Source organism: Cupressus sempervirens, chromosome 1 (assembly GCF_028749045.1).
Source record: "Cupressus sempervirens isolate cs-2001-9-10 chromosome 1, ASM2874904v1, whole genome shotgun sequence".
Lineage (NCBI taxonomy): Eukaryota > Viridiplantae > Streptophyta > Pinopsida > Cupressales > Cupressaceae > Cupressus > Cupressus sempervirens.
Window position 1 is genome coordinate 206,665,331 of NC_143118.1, and position 18,638 is coordinate 206,683,968.

Consider the following 18,638-nt stretch of genomic DNA (forward strand, 5'->3'; position numbering starts at 1 on the left):
TAAAATAATATATTTTGTCATAATAATAATACGTTACTCATAGCAATATAGTAATATTGAATGAGATAATAATACTATATTATCTATTAATAATAATATATGATAATTGTACATATAAATATTATATAGGATCATAAATTTAATATGTCATAATATCAAATGCAACATCGAAATAAGAAATAGTCTTATATAAATATATAAATAAATTATATACAAATCATTATCATATAATATGATATTACCTTACAATTGTAATATTTAATAGAGAAATAAATTGTATATGATATGATTCACATATATAATAATATTTTAATATTAAAGTATAAATATAAATAAATGATAAATATAACAAAACTAATTTGAATAGACGCATCCCCTCTTACAATGAAATATATAAATGAATACAAACGCAAAGGAGAGAAATCATTGATTGTTTACGAAATAAAGTGGTAAATATTTAAAAGATTGGGAAGAGGGATATTATAGTGGTATCAGAGCATGATCCTGCCATCTTAACAAATTCAATATTTGTTCTGTTAATTATTGTTAATTGGACAATGTTATTTTTGACCCAAAAATAGGAGTAGTATTTATGGGTAGCTTGGATAGTTGTTCGTCCTTATCTATGTATAGGAGCATTAGTTATTACGCCGAGAGGCGTTCTATACAATGGCAGCACAAATGCCCAGCACGGGAATATGCCAAGATTCCTGTCAACAAAAAAGAATTGGGAGCATTTACAAACTTCCAAATTAAATATTAAAAAAGAATTCCCGAAATAGTAGCTGGCCGAAATAATAGGAAGCCAAATGGAGGCCGAAATAATAGGCTCGAAAAAGTAGGGCCCGAAAAAGTACGACCCGAAAAAATAGGGCCTGAAAAAATAGGGGCGAAATAATTTCAATATGGTTTTTTTTTTGTTAAATATAATTTTGCATGCACATTCATGCTTTTTTTTTGCGGGGAGTGGGGGAATTTGAAACAAATTCGTGGAATGTGAAGAGACGTCTGTTGGGGGATATGAGGAGCCTCTCAGAAGTTATAAAACCAAGGCTCCTCATTTCATTTTCATTTTATGTTTTTGCAGGAAGAAAGAGGTGGAGGTTATTGTAGGATTACATTGGAGTTTTTGAATAGGAGTAAATTGAAGTTTTGGAGTAACATTTTTGCAGGTGAGATTTCTATTTTTTATTTACATTTTCATTTAGATTTAGATGTAGAAGTAAATTGAAATTTAAAATTAGTTATAATATTCTACTTAGACTTATATTTCAATTTTAATTAATTTCATTTAGATTTAGAATTCTGTTCATATGACCGAAATTGAGGCCACTGGAGGACCTGTGCAGAGTTTTTCGTGGAGATAAGCATGTGGGTACTGAATCAAGGCACATTAGGCCTCTTGGAGATGTAATTGCGGTGACTTCCATGGCTTTTTGAATCGAATAGGGCAATCTAAACAATCTCAGATCTGAAATTCTTTTTTTCCTTTTCAGCCGAAGACAGAACAAAGATTGCTTGCAAGAAATTTTGCAGAGTTTAAGATTTGATTGCTTGTGGCCGACTATTCTTGGTAACTGATATTTCTATTGTATATTCCCGTGCCTAGCACGGAAAGTTTTAATCTATACAATTTATTTTGTGCATTTAGTGCACAAACTAAAGAATGCATATGCAATCAATTTTTTTATCAATCTTTATGATAGCTCTTTTTTTTAAATAGAAAATAGAAATTATTCTTTTATGTATGTAGAAAAAAATTAGAAAGATTTTATGTATGTAGAAAATTAAAAGAATTCTATATACATCTAGATTTATTGAAAAGAATTCTATTTACATCTACATATTTTGATTGAAATAACCATAATGTAAAAACAAAATATAAAATAGAAATGTTAATATATGTATGTAGAAAAAATTAGAAAGATTGCATGCATCTAAAAAAATTCTATTTACATCTAGATTTTTTTAGAATGGAAAAAAATGGATAATAGAAATATCAGTTGCATGTTTGTAGAAATAAATTAGAAAAACATGTATCTAGAAATTAAAAAGATTCTATATGTGTCTAATTTTTAGATTTTACTTTATTCTAAACTAATTATTGATGGATATATATTTTAAAAATATTTATGTAGTCTAAATTTTAGATTTTAATTAATTTGTATGCAAATAGGAAAAAGAATAAATATTTTATATATATATATGTAGATTAATTTCTATTTTTAATGTAAAAACAAAATATAAAATAGAAATGTTAATATATGTATGTAGAAAAAATTAGAAGGATTGCATGCATCTAAAAAAATTCTATTTACATCTAGATTTTTTCAGAATGGAAAAAAATTGGATAATAGAAATATCAGTTGCATGTTTGTAGAAATAAATTAGAAAAACGTGTATCTAGAAATTAAAAAGATTCTATATGTGTCTAATTCTTAGATTTTACTTTATTCTAAACTAATTATTGATGGATATATATTTTAAAAATATTTATGTAGTTTAAAGTTTAGATTTTAATTAATTTGTATGCAAATAGGAAAAAGAATAAATATTTTATATATATGTAGATTAATTTCTATTTTTAAAATTTACAAGTAAATGAGTACTTTATTCATTTAAAGTAAACAAGTTTTTAAGTAATATATTTTTATTTTAGAAATATATTAATCATAATGTTCATTTATTATTACTTATTTAATATACTTACTCTCAAATCTAAGACAATAGAAATGATATTTTATTAACTTTGAAATAGGGAAGTGTTAAGCAAGTTCGTTTACAAAAATACCAAAAATATATTTGGTCTTTGATCAAATTGGAGTTAATATTAGAAATATAAATATGATCATTAACAATTAAGCTAAATTCGGTTCAAAACAATAATGTTATTTAAATTTAAATAAATTTTTTTGAAAAGAATTCTATTTACATCTACATATTTTGATTGAAATAACCATAATGTAAAAACAAAATATAAAATAGAAATGTTAATATATGTATGTAGAAAAAATTAGAAAGATTGCATGCATCTAAAAAAATTCTATTTACATCTAGATTTTTTTAGAATGGAAAAAAATGGATAATAGAAATATCAGTTGCATGTTTGTAGAAATAAATTAGAAAAACATGTATATAGAAATTAAAAAGATTCTATATGTGTCTAATTTTTAGATTTTACTTTATTCTAAACTATTTATTGATGTATATATATTTTAAAAATATTTATGTAGTTTAAAGTTTAGATTTTAATTAATTTGTATGCAAATAGGAAAAAGAATAAATATTTTATATATATGTAGATTAATTTCTATTTTTAAAATTTACAAGTAAATGAGTACTTTATTCATTTAAAGTAAACAAGTTTTTAAGTAATATATTTTTATTTTAGAAATATATTAATCATAATGTTCATTTATTATTACTTATTTAATATACTTACTCTCAAATCTAAGACAATAGAAATGATATTTTATTAACTTTGAAATAGGGAAGTGTTAAGCAAGTTCGTTTACAAAAATACCAAAAATATATTTGGTCTTTGATCAAATTGGAGTTAATATTAGAAATATAAATATGATCATTAACAATTAAGCTAAATTCGGTTCAAAACAATAATGTTATTTAAATTTAAATAAATTTTTTTGAAAAGAATTCTATTTACATCTACATATTTTGATTGAAATAACCATAATGTAAAAACAAAATATAAAATAGAAATGTTAATATATGTATGTAGAAAAAATTAGAAAGATTGCATAGATCTAAAAAAATTCTATTTACATCTAGATTTTTTTAGAATGGAAAAAAATGGATAATAGAAATATCAGTTGCATGTTTGTAGAAATAAATTAGAAAAACATGTATATAAAAATTAAAAAGATTCTATATGTGTCTAATTTTTAGATTTTACTTTATTCTAAACTATTTATTGATGGATATATATTTTTAAAATATTTATGTAGTTTAAAGTTTAGATTTTAATTAATTTGTATGCAAATAGGAAAAAGAATAAATATTTTATATATATGTAGATTAATTTCTATTTTTAAAATTTACAAGTAAATGAGTACTTTATTCATTTAAAGTAAACAAGTTTTTAAGTAATATATTTTTATTTTAGAAATATATTAATCATAATGTTCATTTATTATTACTTATTTAATATACTTACTCTCAAATCTAAGACAATAGAAATGATATTTTATTAACTTTGAAATAGGGAAGTGTTAAGCAAGTTCGTTTACAAAAATACCAAAAATATATTTGGTCTTTGATCAAATTGGAGTTAATATTAGAAATATAAATATGATCATTAACAATTAAGCTAAATTCGGTTCAAAACAATAATGTTATTTAAATTTAAATAATTTTTTTTGAAAAGAATTCTATTTACATCTACATATTTTGATTGAAATAACCATAATGTAAAAACAAAATATAAAATAGAAATGTTAATATATGTATGTAGAAAAAATTAGAAAGATTGCATGCATCTAAAAAAATTCTATTTACATCTAGATTTTTTTAGAATGGAAAAAAATGGATAATAGAAATACCAGTTGCATGTTTGTAGAAATAAATTAGAAAAACATGTATATAAAAATTAAAAAGATTCTATATGTGTCTAATTTTTAGATTTTACTTTATTCTAAACTATTTATTGATGGATATATATTTTAAAAATATTTATGTAGTTTAAAGTTTAGATTTTAATTAATTTGTATGCAAATAGGAAAAAGAATAAATATTTTATATATATGTAGATTAATTTCTATTTTTAAAATTTACAAGTAAATGAGTACTTTATTCATTTAAAGTAAACAAGTTTTTAAGTAATATATTTCTATTTTAGAAATATATTAATCATAATGTTCATTTATTATTACTTATTTAATATACGTACTCTCAAATCTAAGACAATAGAAATGATATTTTATTAACTTTAAAATAGGGAAGTGTTAAGGAAGTTCGTTTACAAAAATACCAAAAATATATTTGGTCTTTGATCAAATTGGAGTTAATATTAGAAATATAAATATGATCATTAACAATTAAGCTAAATTCAATTCAAAACAATAATATTATTTAAATTTAAATAAAATAAGCCATGTTTACTTTGAAATATCAAAAAACTAATTAACTAATACAATAATTAAAATAAATGAATCTATTATGACATAGAAAAATATTTTCGAAGTATAATTTCTTTGTTTTTGAATCAATATGAGTTTTTTTTTCTACTTGAAAAGATAAACCATCCTAATTGTCATCCTTAGTTAACCCTAACAACAACCCCTACCTTAGCCCTAGCCCCAACAATGATGTACAATATAACTATAATCCAACATTAAACTATAATTATAGCACTAAAACATATCCCTATTGATATAACGAAAATCTCAGTCCAAAGCATAATCTAAACCAAAAACCTACACACTAATATTGGTTATAGTCCTAACCCTAAAATCTAACCCTTAACCATAATGTAAAAAAAAACTCCAAAATATTGATCAAAATCCTAAACCGACCTATATGGATAACCATGATATTAAACTCTAAATCCAGTCCCAAGGTCCTAACCATGGTGTAAACCTATAACCGAACTCTTAAAAAATTTACTAATCCCTGATCCTAATCACATTCCCAACTTTAAACTTGAACCATAAACCATAGTTGTAACCATAATCATAAACTTAAACAAAACCCTAACCCTAAAGGTACAATCATAAAATTAATCATAGCTTAGACCCTAATCCTAGCACAAACCGCAATCATGACCAAATATAAATCTTCACCTTACCCCTAATCATAATTTCAATGTTAACCCTAACATTAGTTTCAATCCTACCATGATATGAACCCTAATATAGATTTCACCTTGATCCTCACCCTAATCTTAAGTCTAATTAAACCCTGGCTAAAACCTAATCTAAATGATATATCTAACTATAATCCTAACTGTAATTATCATACAACCCAATGCTAACCCTCATGTATATTTAATCCCTAATCTTAACTCTAAATATTCTATAAACTCTAGAATTGACCTTGATTCTAACCATAACCCTAAAATCTAAATTGTAACCATAGCACGAAAGGTGGGGACCCCCGCTACATGGCACAATTCTGGGTCTTGGAGCCTTGCGAAAGCACTACAGAGTGAGGAAATGTCATAAAGGTGACATGTAGTAGCATGATGCAATTTTGGGCTTTAGAGCATTGCAGAAACAATGCAGCTTAAGGAGGCGCTAGAATGGAGACTCATGGAAAGAAGAGGAAAGACATTCATGTCGCTGGCAAAAAACTATGAAAAGAGATAACATGATGTCTTAACCTCCCACAAAAAATGCAAGGTTGATCCCAAGGGGGAATTTGGTTTCCCCAAAAATGAATGATGGTCATCGATGAAGGTCTTCCTCTCGAAATAGACGGCATAGATGCATCGCGAATCCTCACCAATGAAGGATTAAGTCGCAACCGTCGATGTAGATTCCCCCCTCAAAAAGGATGACTGAGATGCAACGAGGAAACTCCTCCCAATGAAGGATTAAGTCACATTCGTCGATCAAGATTGGCTTTATTTCCAATGGATGACTAAGATGTAGTGAAGAGATTCCTCCCAACAAACGAAGCAGATAGCACAAAAGGTGTGAACCCCCTCCATGTGGCACAATTTTGGGTCTTAAAGACTCATGAAAGCATTGTGGAGTGAGGAAATGTTGGAAAGGCAATGCGTGGTAGCATGATGAAATTTTGGGCTTTAGAGAATTAAAGAAACAATGTAGCATGACGATGCATCAGAATGGAGATGCATGGCAGCATCTTGTGCAATTCTAGGCTTTAGAGTGTTTCGAAGACACTAGCATATAAAGAAACGTTAGAATGGGAATGCATGGCAACATCTTGCACTTTTGGGAAGATGGGAAGATAGCTCGCGAAGAAATAAGAGTTATCGAATCTCGTAGCATGAATCAACCCGACCAAGAAAAAATGATCCAGCGTGGTCAATGAAGAAACCGAGCCAACACAAAATGTTAGCCGCCAACCTTAGCGATGTTAACCCTCTGCAAAGAACCTATCCCATTTAAGGTCTCTCAGATCAGACATCAGTGATGGGTTGAATAGGGGGAAAAAATAGCACACAATGCCCTCCTAAATGAAATTCTAAATGTAACACTAATAACCACAGTCCTACTTCTTTCCCTAACCTTATCCATGAGCATGGGAATATACATATTATTATATAGGGCACCTTATATAATAATAAATATAATCTAAAATCCCAACCCTTACTCCCCTCGTAACTATAACTGTGACCATAAGAAAACTTCTAAATATAACCCTTCCTCTAACTCTAACCCTAACTATAATTGTAACGCTATCCCTACCACTAACTGTAACCCTAAATCTAACTCTACCATAATTGGACTTTAACCCTAACTATAACTATAACCCTAAACCTAACTTTAACCTTAACCGTAACCATAACCGTAACCCAAAACCTAACCCTAATCGTAGCTAGGATTCTAATACTCTGTCTACCCCTAACTCAAACTATAGCCCTAACTATACCTCAAACTCTAACCGTAACTCATATTCTAACCGTAAACCTAACCCTAACCTTGACCTTAACCCTAACCCTAACCCTAAGCCTAACCCTTTGTCTACCCCTATCTCTAACCCTAACCCTAACCCTAACCCTACCCCTAACTCTAACCCTAAATCTAACTCTTTCTGTAAATCTAACTCTACCATAATTAGACTCTAACCCTAACCCTAACTTTAATCCTGACCGAAACCCTAACCCTAACCCTAACTCTAACCTTAACCCTTACTCAATCCCGTTACCCTAACCTTAACATTGATATAACTCTCTCTATATATAACCCTAACTCTAAATATAAACCTAACCCTAACCCTAACCCTAACCCTAAATCTAACTCTAACCCTAACTGTAAGCGTAACCCTACCCCTACCCATAACTCTAACTGTAAATCTAACTCTACCATAATTGGATTTTAATTTTAACCCTAACCCTAACTCTAACCCTAACCTTGACTCAAAACTCTAACCCTAACCCTAACTCTAACATTAACCCAACTGTAAAATTAACTCTATTGGTAACTCAAACCCTAAAACTAACCCTAATTCTAACCCTAACTCTAACTCTAGCTCTAGCTCTAACCCTAACTCTAACCATAACTCAAACTCAAACCCTAAACCTAACCCTAATCCTAACCCAAATTATAATGCTCTGTCTACCCCTAACTCAAACTATAACCCTAACCCTAACTCAAACTCTAACCCTAACTCATACTCTAACCCTAAACCTGACCCTAGCCCTAACCCTAACCTAGACCCTAACCCTAACCCTAACCCTATCTATAACCCTAATCCTAACCCTAACTCTAATCCTAATCTTAACTCTAATTCTAATCCTATCTATAACCCTAATCCTAACCCTAACTCTAACCATAAATCTAACTCTACCATAATTAGAGTCTAACCCTAACCCTAACCTTAACCCTAGCTCAAACCCTTACCCTAACTTTGTCCCTAACCATATATCTCCGTATGACTATAACATTTTACATTACAATATCCCAAAAATAAAATATATATTTTTATCTAAATTAAACTCCTTATATTAAATTTAAAATAATATTTGACTCAAACCTTAACCGTAACCCTAACCTTAACCATGAGCATTACTCTAACCCTAACCTTAACCATAAACATAACTCTACACCTAACTCTAACCCTAATTCTAACTCTACCATAATTGGATTCTAATCCTATCCCTAACCCTAACTATGAGCATAACTCTAACGCTAGCCTTAACCATGAGCATAACTCTAACGTTAGCCTTACTATAACCCTAACACTAACCCTAATCATAACCATAACCATAACTCTAACCCTAACCTTAACCATGACCATAACATTAACCCTAACCTTAACCATAAACATAGCTCTAATCTAAACCATAACCATAACTCTAACAATAACCATAACCATAACTCTATCCCTTACCTTAACCATAGCTCAAACCCTAACCCTAACTCCAACCCTAACTCTAATGCTAACCCTAACCCTAATTCTATCCCTAAGGTTAACATTAACTATAATGGTAACTTTGTCCCTAACCATATATCTATGTATGACTATAACATTTTACATTACAATATCCCAAAAATAAAAAATATATTTTTAATCTATATTAAACTCCTTATATTAAATTTTTAAAAATATTTTGAAGCATAATTTTATACTAACTTCATACAACTCTAATTAAAAATTAATTAACAATTTTATAGTAACCTTATCAAAATAAAAAATAAAAAGTAAATATTTTTCCTATTGCGCCGCGACTGCCACTAGCTATATCTACCTCTATATATATTATGCCGAGAGTAATCGTTCTCGAGGCGCCTATTTTTATTTTCATTAATCCCAACTTCGATTAAAATAACTTTGGGATTAAATAAAAATAGGCGCCTCGAGAACGATTACTCTCGGCGTAATATATATAGAGGTATATATAGCTAGTTTAAAACCTTAGTGCCGATGGTTTGTCACGTTATTATCAAGAAAAGATAATTGATTGGAAAAGTTTTCCAATGTTTGTTTACAAGAAATTCAACTATATTTTTTTATTTCACATCAAATGACCAAACCATTATGACATACATTTCTAATGTTGAACACGTGATAACTTTCTAGCCAAAGTAAAATGAATTTTGAAAATTCTGTCAAACGATTTTATGAATATTTAAAATAATAATAATAATGAGAGAGGGAATAATTTTTAAAAAAAAGCTTGCATACCATTGGAAGACATTAGACACTAAAACCACGTTGATGACGTAAATGTGTTTTGAAGATTTCGGAGAGCGGGATCTATAAACACTTTTAAAAGAACGAGATCAGAGACAAGAAATGATAAAAAAATTTGAATGTGAAGACAATATTTGACCCTAAAACCACGTTGATTATAGAGCCCACCAATTATTGTCGTCAACAACAACGAGTGTGAGGATGTTGTGAAACACGTTAACATGCCAACCACGGAATCGTAATGTTATCCTCCTTGGCCAGCTATTTATAGAGCAATACTTGCAAATATCTTCATTGTTCGTAGGACCTATCAATATAATATATAGGGAAATATAAGCGATTAAGCAAAACTAGATATCTTCGTTTGTTCGTAGGAGTCTGAGTCTGCAGCAAGTGATATATATTAGCGGATTGTAATCGAGTGAAGGAGCGAATTAGTAAGATGGGTTCAATTACAACAGCTGCAATAGTGGGCAGCAATGGAATGAGTTCACCCGACTATGAGATGAATGGTGAAGTGGTGCTGCAGAAAGTGGCTCTCCTCCACTTGACGGACTACGCTGCAACGCTGCTTGACGAGGCATCTGAATTGATGGGGAACAAAATCTCTCTTCAGCTTGTGAGCACCGACCAAGTGGACCCCGGCAATAATCTATGCATAATAATAATAATAATATAAGCTTTAAGCTGCTTTCTCATGGGAAGTGCATTTCTAATATTATAATTAGTATACACATAGAATTGTGTTTGCTTAACTGATGGTAATGGTAAAGAAATGGCGATTAGAAGACGTTTACACACATAAATTTGTATTTGTATGTTGATATTAAAGGGTATGAATTAAATTTGAAGAATGGTATATTCATCCCAATTTAATTAATACGATGCGATGCATGTTATCTTGTGTAGAAACGAGATTGGGCAAAACGATGGGGCAGCCTTGTCACTTGAAGTGGAGCCCATGGGACGGACCCATCTCACAAGAGACAAGCTGCGCGGTGGACGTTGAAATGGAACTTGGCACTCCGGTTCCCAGGCGCATTTTTCATAAAAAACATGCACGCCCAAGAGTTCTTTCTGAAATCACTCACCATATCTGTCCCTGGCGACTGCAATGTTCGTTTCCAATGCAACTCGTGGATAACCCTTTCTTTCGTCAACCCGAATGACCGTGTTTTCTTCGCCAATAAGGTCAATTTTTCCTTATCGCTAACACATATATATAGCAATTGCAAGGTTTTAAATTATTCAGGATTTGACCAAATAGTAGAAGCGCTAACATGAAGGTGAATGTGAATGTGTGTTTATCATCAGAGCTTTGTTCCGGAGGAAACCCCGGCGGGGCTGAGAAAGTTGAGGGAGATGGATTTGATTGGGGAGCCAGAGAAGGATGCAGAGCTACGGAGGGAAGTGCTGGGTGGATCGCAGGAGCTCCCATATCCCAGGAGATGCCGAACTGGTCGTCCGCGCATTCAAATAGGCATGTGTCTATATACATGTATACTCACTAGTCATTATGTAACTGTGAGCCTGTAATCTTGACACATGTTTTCTTATTGAATCTGTTGCAGCCCCCGAATTCGAGACTCGCACAAGCTTGATCTTCATTCCCCCGGACGAAAGGTTTCCTTATTCTGACTATTCTGACTTTGGAGCTCACCTCATAGACGCAGTTGCTGACCTCATCGTTCCCACTCTCACTAATCTCTTCGATCACGGATTTGACTCCTTTGATGACGTAAGCGACCTCTACAAACGAGGTCTCAAAACTGCCCACAATTCTCTCAGGACTCTCTGTCAGGATAGCAGCCCACTGCATTTTGTGCAGGGACTCCTCGACAGCATCGAGGATGACATTCCGCTCATTAATTTCACTCGCCCGCAAATTGTCCAAAGTATAAATATATTGGCATTGCTTCATTAATCGATCTACAATCTATTAAGGTTAAACAACAATTGAACCAATCTTTTGCACACCACAGCGGATGAGTGCGCTTGGAGAAGCGACGAGGAATTTGCACGCCAGACACTTGCAAGGCTGAATCCATTGGTGATCAAGTGCCTAGAGGTAACCTTGACCCACTTTCTGTAACTCCCCAAAATCTTCACATTTATAACTCTTCTTCTCGTGTCTCTTCAATAACATAAACAATGGCCGCTTTAAAATTGAAACAGACATTTCCTCCCACGAGTAGCTTGGATGAAAGGATATACGGTCCAAATAAGAGCGCCATCGCCGCACAGCACATAGAAATGAACCTTGAGGGCCTTTCGGTGGATCTGGTCTTTATTTTCTTCAAAAGCTCCCTCTTCCTTAATCTAACTGTTATTGAAATCTAATGTAAAATTAATGTGGAAAATGCAGGCCACTGCTTCTAAAAGGTTATTTATTGTGGACTACTATGATGTTTATATGCCTTAAGTGGAGCGTATAAACAAGATGTCGAAAGATGCCAAGACATATGCAAGCCGCACGCTTTACTTCCTCACCAAAGGAGGGATTCTGAAGCCAGTGGCCATTGATTTGTGTTTGCCACCAATTGATGATCAGGCGGCCGTAAGAAAGGTTTTCACACCAGGGGAACATGGGACAGAAGAAGGAGCGTTGTGGCAGCTGGCCAAAGCGCATGCTAAAGTCAATGATGTAGGTTACCATCAGCTCGTCAGTCATTGGTAAGTACCATTTTCCGACCTGTATTTTCACTATGCAGTATGCACATTACCATTTTCCCACCGTAATATACCAACAGCCACTTAAACTATATTCTGGCAAAATCGATCAAAGATTATAAGTTGCCTAAAAACTTCTTAAAGATAAACACGTTTTGCTCTCCAATTGTCCGCAAGTTAACAACACATTGTATCACGGAGCCTTTCATTATAGCAACCCACAGACAACTAAGCAAAATGCACCCAGTATACAAATTGTTAATACCTCATTACGTGGATACCATGGACATCAATCAAGCTGCCTGTCAGAGTTTGATAAATGCGTCAGGTATTATTGAACAAGGCTTCACGCCTAGCAGATATTGTATAGAATTGTCATCTAAAGCCTACAAGCAGTGGAAATTCAATGAACAAGGATTAGAGACCGATCTGCTCAAAAGGTAACTTATTTAATAGCTCGACTGCTGCATTACCCATGCTGGTTCATAACATTTATTCGTAATATGGTGAAATGTTGCTAAAAAGCTGATTACTGTCCTTTTACATCCGTTTCATTTTTCCAATCCAGTTAACAGAGATACCGAAAATTTGACCCGTTACTTCACAATGTACTGTGTAGGGGAATGGCAGTCCCTGATTCAAAGGCACCGAATGGTTTGAAGCTTGTGATCAAGGACTACCCATATGCTGTTGACCTTGTATAGAAATATGGTTTGCCGTGAAACAGTGGGTTTCAGACTACCTGTCCCTCTACTACAAGGATGATGCCTCCATTAGAAATAACAAGGAATTGCAGGCTTGGTGGGATGAGATAGTAAATGTCGGCCACGGAGAACTCAGGGACGATCCAAGCAGATGGTACAAGATGGATTCTTTGGTTGAAGCAGAAATAGTGACGACTATAATCTGGACTGCATCTGCTCACCATGCTGCAGTCAACTTTGGGCAGTACTCGTACGGGGGATACATGCCCAATCTACCTACCATGAGTAGACGCTTGATTCCAGAAAAGGGAACACCTGAGTATGATGAACTTGTTAAGGATCCAGAGGAATTCTTCCTCAAGATCGTCTCCGCTCCCACGCAAGCAACCCTTGTCATGGCTGTTCTGGAAATTTTGTCAAAGCATGCAAAAAATGAGTTGTATGTGGGACAGTTGCAGGGCTCCACCATCGATAGAGTAGATGATCTCCGTATTCAAGAGAGATTTACAAAATTTTCAGAGAACATGACAAAGATTGAGAATATTATAATTGACAGGAATAACAACTGTCATGTTTACAAGAACAGGACCGGACCTGCAAAAGTCCCTTACACACTGCTATACCCCAACACTACTGATCTATCAAAATCAGGTGGTCTCACAGGCCGTGGTGTGCCCAATAGCATATCTATTTAATGGCATCTTCGCACAGACAAGAAATTCCAAACCTTCACTCGAAGCACTTCCATTCACAATATGGCTGCAACTCAAAATTATCATCCGTCACACATGACAATTGAGCACCATTGTTTTCTTTTGTTTTGAATTTTGAGCAGAGATTTTACACACATTAAATTGTACCTTCTAGCCGTTCTTCAATGTACCAATAAAGATTTATTAATTTATGTTCTTCCCATAAGAAATGTGGTTGTTGTCTTCAATTTAATGTTTAATAAAAGTGAAGATTTATAACTTCTATGAATCAATTAAACAAAGAAAATTTTACATTAAAATAAGGTCGAAAATGTAATATATTACCTTCATAAAAAACAATTATGCTTTAATTATAGCACTAAAACATATCCCTATTGATATAACAAAAATCTCAATCCAAACCATAATCTAAACCAAAAACCTACACACTAATATTGGTTATAGTCCTAACCCTAAAATCTAACCCTTAACCATAATGTAAAAAAAAACTCCAAAATATTGATCAAAATCCTAAACCTACCTATATGGATAACCATGATATTAAACTCTAAATCCAGTCCCAAGGTCCTAACCATGGTGTAAACCTATAACCGAACTCTTAAAAAATTTACTAATCCCTGATCCTAATCACATTCCCAACTTTAAACTTGAACCATAAACCATAGTTGTAACCATAATCATAAACTTAAACAAAACCCTAACCCTAAAGGTACAATCATAAAATTAATCATAGCTTAGACCCTAATCCTAGCACAAACCGCAATCATGACCAAATATAAATCTTCACCTTACCCCTAATCATAATTTCAATGTTAACCCTAACATTAGTTTCAATCCTACCATGATATGAACCCTAATATAGATTTCACCTTGATCCTCACCCTAATCTTAAGTCTAATTAAACCCTGACTAAAACCTAATCTAAATGATATATCTAACTATAATCCTAACTGTAATTATCATAAAACCCAATGCTAACCCTCATGTATATTTAATCCTTAATCTTAACTCTAAATATTCTATAAACTCTAGAATTGACCTTGATTCTAACCATAACCCTAAAATCTAAATTGTAACCATAGCACGAAAGGTGGGGACCCCCGCTACATGGCACAATTCTGGGTCTTGGAGCCTTGCGAAAGCACTACAGAGTGAGGAAATGTCATAAAGGTGACATGTAGTAGCATGATGCAATTTTGGGCTTTAGAGCATTGCAGAAACAATGCAGCTTAAGTAGGCGCTAGAATGGAGACTCATGGAAAGAAGAGGAAAGACATTCATGTCGCTGGCAAAAAACTATGAAAAGAGATAACATGATGTCTTAACCTCCCACAAAAAATGCAAGGTTGATCCCAAGGGGGAATTTGGTTTCCCCAAAAATGAATGATGGTCATCGATGAAGGTCTTCCTCTCGAAATAGACGGCATAGATGCATCGTGAATCCTCACCAATGAAGGATTAAGTCGCAACCGTCGATGTAGATTCCCCCCTCAAAAAGGATGACTGAGATGCAACGAGGAAACTCCTCCCAATGAAGGATTAAGTCACATTCGTCGATCAAGATTGGCTTTATTTCCAATGGATGACTAAGATGTAGTGAAGAGATTCCTCCCAACAAACGAAGCAGATAGCACAAAAGGTGTGAACCCCCTCCATGTGGCACAATTTTGGGTCTTAAAGACTCATGAAAGCATTGTGGAGTGAGGAAATGTTGGAAAGGCAATGCGTGGTAGCATGATGCAATTTTGGGCTTCAGAGAATTGAAGAAACAATGTAGCATGACGATGCATCAGAATGGAGATGCATGGCAGCATCTTGTGCAATTCTAGGCTTTAGAGTGTTTCCAAGACACTAGCATATAAAGAAACGTTAGAATGGGAATGCATGGCAACATCTTGCACTTTTGGGAAGATGGGAAGATAGCTCGCAAAGAAATAAGAGTTATCGAATCTCGCAGCATGAATCAACCCGACCAAGAAAAAATGATCCAGCGTGGTCAATGAAGAAACTGAGCCAACACAAAATGTTAGCCGCCAACTTTAGCGATGTTAACCCTCTGCAAAGAACCTATCCCATTTAAGGTCTCTCAGATCAGACATCAGTGATGGGTTGAATAGGGGGAAAAAATAGCACACAATGCCCTCCTAAATGAAATTCTAAATGTAACACTAATAACCACAGTCCTACTTCTTTCCCTAACCTTATCCATGAGCATGGGAATATACATATTATTATATAGGGCACCTTATATAATAATAAATATAATCTAAAATCCCAACCCTTACTCCCCTCGTAACTATAACTGTGACCATAAGAAAAGTTCTAAATATAACCCTTCCTCTAACTCTAACCCTAACTATAATTGTAACCCTATCCCTACCACTAACTGTAACCCTGAATCTAACTCTACCATAATTGGACTTTAACCCTAACTATAACTATAACCCTAAACCTAGCTCTAACCTTAACCATAACCATAACCGTAACCCAAAACCTAACCCTAATCGTAGCTAGGATTCTAATACTCTGTCTACCCCTAACTCAAACTATAGCCCTAACTATACCTCAAACTCTAACCGTAACTCATATTCTAAACCTAAACCTAACCCTAACCTTGACCTTAACCCTAAGCCTAACCCTAAGCCTAACCCTTTGTCTACCCCTATCTCTAACCCTAACCCTAACCCTAACCCTACCCCTAACTCTAACCCTAAATCTAACTCTTTCTGTAAATCCAACTCTACCATAATTAGACTCTAACCCTAACCCTAACTTTAATCCTGACCGAAACCCTAACCCTAACCCTAACTCTAACCTTAACCCTGACTCAATCCCCTTACCCTAACCTTAACATTGATATAACTCTCTCTATATATAACCCTAACTCTAAATATAAACCTAACCCTAACCCTAACCCTAACCCTAAATCTAACTCTAACCCTAACTGTAAGCGTAACCCTACCCCTACCCATAGCTCTAACTGTAAATCTAACTCTACCATAACTAGATTTTAATTTTAACCCTAACCCTAACTCTAACCCTAACCTTGACTCAAAACTCTAACCCTAACCCTAACTCTAACATTAACTCAACTGTAAAATTAACTCTATTGGTAACTCAAACCCTAAAACTAACCCTAATTCTAACCCTAACTCTAACTCTAGCTCTAGCTCTAACCCTAACTCTAACCATAACTCAAACTCAAACCCTAAACCTAACCCTAATCCTAACCCAAATTATAATGCTCTGTCTACCCCTAACTCAAACTATAACCCTAACCCTAACTCAAACTCTAACCCTAACTCATACTCTAACCCTAAACCTGACCCTAGCCCTAACCCTTACCTAGACCCTAACCCTAACCCTAACCCTATCTATAACCCTAATCCTAACCCTAACTCTAATCCTAATCTTAACTCTAATTCTAATCCTATCTATAACCCTAATCCTAACCCTAACTCTAACCATAAATCTAACTCTACCATAATTAGAATCTAACCCTAACCCTAACCTTAACCCTAGCTCAAACCCTTACCCTAACTTTGTCCCTAACCATATATCTCCGTATGACTATAACATTTTACATTACAATATCCCAAAAATAAAATATATGTTTTTATCTAAATTAAACTCCTTATATTAAATTTAAAATAATATTTGACTCAAACCTTAACCGTAACCCTAACCTTAACCATGAGCATTACTCTAACCCTAACCTTAACCATAAACATAACTCTACACCTAACTCTAACCCTAATTCTAACTCTACCATAATTGGATTCTAATTCTATCCCTAACCCTAACTATAAGCATAACTCTAACCCTAGCCTTAACCATGAGCATAACTCTAACGTTAGCCTTACTATAACCCTAACACTAACCCTAATCATAACCATAACCATAACTCTAACCCTAACCTTAACCATGACCATAACATTAACCCTAACCTTAACCATAAACATAACTCTAATCTAAACCATAACCATAACTCTAACAATAACCATAACCATAACTCTATCCCTTACCTTAACCATAGCTCAAACCCTAACCCTAACTCAAACCCTAACTCTAATGCTAACCCTAACCCTAATTCTATCCCTAAGGTTAACATTAACTATAATGGTAACTTTGTCCCTAACCATATATCTATGTATGACTATAACATTTTACATTACATTATCCCAAAAATAAAAAAATATATTTTTAATCTATATTAAACTCCTTATATTAAATTTTTAAAAATATTTTGAAGCATAATTTTATACTAACTTCATACAACTCTAATTAAAAATTAATTAACAATTTTATAGTAACCTTATCAAAATAAAAAATAAAAAGTAAATATTTTTCCTGTTGCGTCGCGACTGCCACTAGCTATATATACCTCTATATATATTACGCCGAGAGTAATCGTTCTCGAGGCGCCTATTTTTATTTTCATTAATCCCAACTTCGATTAAAATAACTTTGGGATTAAATAAAAATAGGCGCCTCGAGAACGATTACTCACGGCGTAATATATATAGAGGTATATATAGCTAGTTTAAAACCTTAGTGCCGATGGTTTGTCACGTTATTATCAAGACAAGATAATTGATTGGAAAAGTTTTCCAATGTTTGTTTACAAGAAATTCAACTATATTTTTTTATTTCACATCAAATGACCAAACCATTATGACATACATTTCTAATGTTGAACACGTGATATCTT

The 18,638-nt window shown here is 33.0% G+C and overlaps 1 pseudogene; it reads left to right on the forward strand.

Annotated features, from left to right (window-relative positions):
• The first annotated feature begins 10,282 nt into the window (after positions 1–10,282).
• Positions 10,283–13,909, forward strand: LOC149576865 (linoleate 9S-lipoxygenase A-like; annotated as a pseudogene).
• Positions 13,910–18,638: the final 4,729 nt, after the last annotated feature.